Genomic DNA, 7,027 nt, shown 5'->3' with positions numbered 1-7,027 from the left:
TCTGAGACTGTGAAGGAAGGTTTGTGGCTGAAAGTTTTATTAAATGATTTTGGCATAACACAAACTAAAGTCATAATCTATTGTGATAATCAGAGCACAATATACCTATCTAAGAATCAACAGTTTCACAACAGAACCAAGCATATTGATATCAATATCATTTCATCAGACAAGAGATTGAGAAAGGGAAAATCGAGGTAGTGAAGATTTATACCTCGAATAATATAGTTGATATGCTAACCAAAACTGTTTCATTGAATAAGCTTGGCAGATGCTTGGAACTTCTCGGGTTCGAGTTACCTGAAAAAGTAGCTCAAGACAGTTCAGTGAAGCAAAGAGGGAAGAAACTGTGGATGCTTACAAAGGTGGAGATTGTTACAGAAAGACTCAAAATCAAGAAAGAACAATGCAGCTGGCAGTTGAACGATTATCAACTTCTTTCTGTTAAATGTGGTAACCACCAGAGCTCATCATCGTTGACTGAATTGCCTGCACATATAAATGCTTTTGAAGAGTAATAAAAGAGAACCTTCTAATTTGCACAATGGACGTAGGCCTTTGGTCGAACCACTTAAATTTCCATGTATTTTCTTCTTCCTCTACGATCGTTTAGATTTTGCTAAAGTGTCATTTATACGATCGTGTAGTTCCTATCACATCGTGTACACAATTGTTTAGCTCCGCATTTAATCATCCATATAATCGTTTAACTCTTTAGCTGTCATCTATATGATCGTCTAACTTCGGTCAATTGTCGTCTATACGATCGTTTAACGCTTCCTCCTATTGTTTACTTAATTGGCCTATTGTTTAATTATTGGTGCATCGTCTACACGATCATGTAGATTTTTGGTAAACGATAGAAGTTTTTCGAGCATCTACATTTTATCTCCCTGACTCTTGAATTGTTATCAACTATTATAACTGAGTGTATTGTGATTATTATCGTGAAGATCTAGTCATCTGGGACAACAAAAGATTTGGGATTTTAAAACCAATTTGAGATTTTATATATATATATATATAGATATATCAAAAGATAAAGAAAAAATAAAACAAGATGAAAATATAACATTTTAAAAAAAGAGGTGAGATTTGATTTTTAGATGAAGATATGTGATTTTAATTTATTTTTTTAACAAGATTTTAAAAGAATATTAGATTCAATTGAGGTTGCTTCAAATCTTTGAATATTAATATTTAATGGCATCGAAATTAAATATATTGTTGAGGGCATTTTAGGATAAAAGAAAGTCATCATCACGTGCAAATGAGTTCTTGAGTTCTTTACCACAATTCTGAAATTCTTTTTACTAAATTCACAAATGGAATATAAAAAGATGTTATGTAGTCAAATTTTCCTTTTCTTAAATAAACATCTATTAAACGGTATTACACTGTAATTGATCATTATTTGAAATTTGAAAATTGTGTCATGTTCATTAGTTAATTACATTATAATTTTAATATATTGTATTTTTTGAAGATTGAAAATTGTGGGATGTAGTTAATTACATTGTACTTTTAATATGTTGGTGAAGAAAAATTGGTGAACAAGAAAAGAAAGAAGCAAAATAGTGACTACTTACTAGATAATTGATAATTTTGTAAAATAAATGATTGAAATTTCCAAGAATAAAAAACATAATTATTCGTTAGTTATTTCTCTTCTTTCATCATCTTCCGATTTTGAATTCACAGTCTTTATTTCGCTTCTTAAACCTCCATCGCGCTATGTTCTGCCGATGAGCTCGTCTAGAAAGGCTTGTTGCTTCCTTAAATCTCTCCATGGTCAGGATGACGAGTTCAATTTGTGATACGATATCCATACAACTAAAGAATCACAACAACAACAACTCCAATCTTAATTTTCAGAAGTCGATTAAGAAATGCAAATACTTCTCACTATAGAGATTTTTTATTTTAAAAAAGAATTGATGAAGAATAATCTGGAGTTTGAAAATATATCAGGATGGTACTACAAGAATCCAAGAAAATCAGCTCCTTCACAAAGAATTTGGAAAGCATTTAGACAATAACTCGGGAAAGAAACCAAATTGGAAGTATTATCGCATTGATGTTTCGGTAATTTGAGATATCCAAGAAGAAACAAAATAAATGTATAAAAGAAGAGATAAAATGAAATATATGGATGATATATAATTTGAAAGAAGTTAAAAACAAAAAGAAATAAAAAGATGGAAAAATCAGAACAGTAGGGATATATGATATTTGGAAGGGGGAAAATACAAAAGAAAAAGAAAGGACAACACAAATTTGAGATAAAATTTGAGATTTAAAAAAGAAAGAAAGAAAGATTGATTGGATCCTATCTCAAGATTAAACAAATAGGGAAGATTTAAAAGGCTATAATATAGGAAGACCAAAATATAATTACCATTTAATACAAGATATCGTTGAGGATATTTTAAGAATAACAAAAAGAAAAAGGGAGACATTTTACTGTAATTCAAAACAATTCCGTTGTACTATTTTTTTCAAATGAGAGTGTAATTAGTACTATTTCTCTATCCCTCAACCTTACAAGCCCACAAAGAAAATAAAGTTCAACCCAGACAGTTTGTGACTTCCCACCCATGAACCAGGCCCTCCAAAAAAGTGACAAACATGTTAATCCTATACGAGGATCACCTTCCATTTGGATTTTTCTACAAGAAGCTTTGTTCGTTTTGTTCACGAAGGAAAAAAAAGGTATTATTTTTTTTTAGAATAGGTAATATTATTATACAACAACAAGGAGGATCCCACAACCCGGGATTAAGGCATCAAAGCAACAAAGCACAAGCAAAGATAGGGCATCAAAACCAGAACAAAGCCAACAGGATAAGACCAGAACAAAACTAACACATAGACGCAAACTCGCAAACCACCAGGAGGAAAGGCATAGAAAAGAATCCAAAACCCCACAAAATAAGGGCTACAGCAAAACAGAGAACAATGTGAAATTCAAAAGGAAAAAAAAACATCGTATACACACTAGATAAGACCAAGAAGGTCAACCCACCAGGAAGTAACACGAGCACGAACCGTAGAGACCATAAGGTGAACCAGAGTAAGACACCGACCTCGATCGACCTCCATGCAGCCGCTGATTACACTCCTGCCAGATGTAGTATACGAACGCACGCCAAGAAAACACGGAATACCTCTTACTATGCACCCCCTTACAGCCGCCCCATCGTATACTTTACAATACCGAATGACGCCTTAGTACTTTGCATCAACATGCCATCCCATGCGTCGAACCCACCTGAACGCACACACTATGACCACACCTCTCTCTCAAACCCACACTCAAAAATAAATGATCCTCCGACCTCCTACGAACCGTCCCCCAGGAAGGCACACAGAAGAGCCTCCCCCCCCCAGTCCGCCCCCCCTTCGTTCTGATAACATTCCTAACTCCTGGCAGTCCGTAAGTCCTGCACTACCCAACCTGTCTCCTCCTCGCTATACCACCACGACGCGCACAGAAAGTGACGAGGAATACCACCCTCCGCCCATCAAAATACCAGGCCTAAGACGACGGAGGACGTATACTATCCCAAGCACTAGCGATAGCAAAAACCGACATCTAACATCCGGCACTCAAACCCAATAATCCTCTCCTCTCAACCCTAGGGGCCCCACTGTCTGGATAAAACCCCAAATCTCAAGTAGCCTCCCAAAACACTGATAGGCCACTCCCAAAACACTCCATCAACCATCCAAGAACTCCGCCAACCGCACTTCCCAACTACTCCTTGATCAATGAACTAAACTGTTAGACCTAAATATGAATCCAACAAATCGCACCCCCTGGCAGCCAAGGATCCTAAACAAACAAAACAAGGGACCATCCATCGCCAAATCCATTCAAACGAACCAATCACTTGAATCCATCTCTTACTTCGCAAATATTCCCTCAAGCATCAAGACCTCCCAACCTCACTAACCGAACAAGCCACAACGACCGTCCACGCCAAAACTACGCCTCCACCCAGCCATCAAAGTGATCCCAATTTAATTAAGAGAAGTCAAGAGCTTCATAATAAGCGCTTGGTTCCAAAAGGCCATAATGCTTCACTCCCAATCCCCCCCCTCTCCCAACGGCAAGCACACTCATCCCACGTCACTCGTGCACCACCCCTACTCACCACACTACCCTTCCATAAATAATACAGTAACAGACGATCAACTTCATGGGTTACACATGCAGGCAACACGAATATGCTACACCAAAAAACCTGAAAGGACTGTAAAAACAGACCTTAACAAGCTGCAACCTCCCAGCAAAGGAGAGGGACCTCGCTGCCCAACTTCTAATACGAGCTGTAATCCTCTGTATCAAAGGCGCACAATCCACATCCCTCAATCGACCCATTAATAAAGGTAAACCCAGATATCTAACAGGCAACGAACTAAGAGAGACTCTCATATACGCAGCTAGTTCCTCCCATCTCCAGACTCTACACCCGCAACAAACATGGAACTCTTCCCAACATTTGCAACTAACCCAGACAGCTCTGCAAACTCCGTCAATACCTGTCTCACAAACTTCAAATAATATCTCTTAGCTGCACAGAAAATCATCAAATTGTCTGCAAAAACCAGATGAGTTAGGCCCAAGTGCTCACACCGATCATGGAACCTAAACCATACAGAAGGTTTATTCAACAACCTAGACAAGACCTCCATCACCATCACAAACAAAAAAGAAGACAACGAATCCCTCTACCTCAACCCCTTCTTACCAAGAAAAAATCCTTCAAGGGAACCATTAATCATCACAGAGAACTTAGGCAAAGTAACACAATCCCTCACCCAACTAACAAACTGAAGGGGCGTACCTATAGCCAATAATACACCAAGCAGAAAATCCCAATTCACTGAATCGTAAGCCTTCTGAAGGTCTACCTTTAACACAAAGCGCGGCTTCTTTCTACCCTCCTTATAGCTCCCCACGAGCTCATAACACAATAAAATCTTATCAAAAATCGACCTATCCAGAACAAACACAGACTAATTACCACTGATGAAATCAGGCAACCACAACCGCAATCTCTCCGCTAAGATCCTCGAGATACACGTATACACAACATTGCAACATGAAATAGGACGAAATTCCTCCATACATTTAACTCCCTGCCTATTAAGGATGAGAGTAATAGAATTAGAATTAACTCCACCAGACAGGTAACATGTTTCAAAAAAAATTCAGCACAACGTCACAGAAATCATCCCTAACACACTCTAAGCAGCTTTGTAAAAATCCATCAAAAACCCATCAAGCCCAGGAGTCTTCCCAGACTTCATCGAGAATAAAGCCTTCTGAATCTCCTCCCGACTCACTGGCTAACCAAGTGCCTCCACCCCCTCCTCAGGCCAGCTGAACTGCACAATATCCCTAATTCGGGCAGTAAGATCCATATACCTCACATGCTGAGCCCCTAAGCAACCCTGAAAGAATTCTACCGCCACCCCTGCCACCCTATTATGCACCGTCTGGCGAGTCCCCCCCAGCATCCACGACCGTAAATAAACCACTAGAGCTGTAACAAGAACGAACACAACGATAAAAAAAAATTTATGTTCATATCACCTAACTCCAGCCACTTGACCCTGGCCTTCTGCCAGAGCGACGCCTCCTCCAATCTCGCCACTGACCAAAACACCTCAGTGGCCTGAGTCGCCTCTGCACACACCGACTCTGAATCAAGATTCCTTTCTATCGCAGCCTGAGCAGCCTCCATAACCTGCCTAGCTGCCCGCACCTTATCAGCTAACATAGAGATACGCCTACCAAATGATGCACACAAAACCCGCTTCACTTCCTTTAAATTTCCCACAAAACTAACGATAGGAGATACATCCTCAGACCTTCTCCACACTGACTAGATAGTCAAGAAAACCCTCTACCTTCGCCTAATGAAAAAAATAACGAAACTAGGAGGCGGTCTACTCCTCGTCTCCCCTGTATAAACCAGAAGAGGGCTATAATCAGAAATCCCCCACTGACCAACCCAAACCTCTGAATACGAAAAAGCTACCTTCCACGCCTCATTGGACAAGCATCGATCCAACCGGCATAAGATACCATTCCCTTGAAGTTTACTAGTCTAGGTAAACTAGTTACCTGTCACACCTAACTCAATCAGGTCCGCCCTCAATAACACATCATCAAACTCCTCCATCTCCCTCAAGCTAGGGCAACCACCAAAATCTTCCGAACTACTACAAATAGCATTAAAATCCCCCAAAACAACTCCAGGCCATGAGGCACACACATCAATCAATTGAGACCACAAGCTCCTCCTCTCACTAACATGATTAGAGGCATACATCGCACCAATATGTACCCTAGCATTGGATACAATATCCACTAAGCTTCCAGAAATGAATTGATCCCCATTGACATCAATGGAAAAATCATAGGCACTCTTCCACCACATCACCCAAATCCTCCCAACTCCCTACACACTATAGCTACACAAACAACTCCAGGCATCACCAAACCTACCCATCACCACATCAAAATTTTCACGACCAACCCTTGTCTCAAGCAAACAACAAAAAGTAACAGAGGAGGAAGCCAGAAAGTGTGTCACCACCCTACACTTGACAGGGTCATTCCACCAAATCATGAATCTTGCAAGAGATCACACCTACCACTTTCCACTGGGCCTTTGCTCAAACTCCCAAACATCCCATCCATAACAACACAACGGATCGGGATCTACCTATACTAGAGCCAATGCCAACGAGTCTGCCCCCTTATCACATAAAACATCAAACTGATTACGATCATCAACATGCTTTACAAACCCCGTAATTCCAGGGGACCCATAAACTACTCTTCTTTTCAAGGGGGCCATACCCGGTGACCCACTACCACCCCTATGCCCTACACCTCCTCTATCACGCCTATGTCGACTAACCATAGTAAAATCTTCAACCCTCTCCGTGCCCTTAATCTCATCCACTAGGCTAGCTCCCCTTGCACCCATACCCAAGTCCTGCCCCTTCC

This window comes from Benincasa hispida, chromosome 12 (assembly GCF_009727055.1).
Source record: "Benincasa hispida cultivar B227 chromosome 12, ASM972705v1, whole genome shotgun sequence".
Lineage (NCBI taxonomy): Eukaryota > Viridiplantae > Streptophyta > Magnoliopsida > Cucurbitales > Cucurbitaceae > Benincasa > Benincasa hispida.
Note: the sequence above shows the minus strand (reverse complement) of the source record.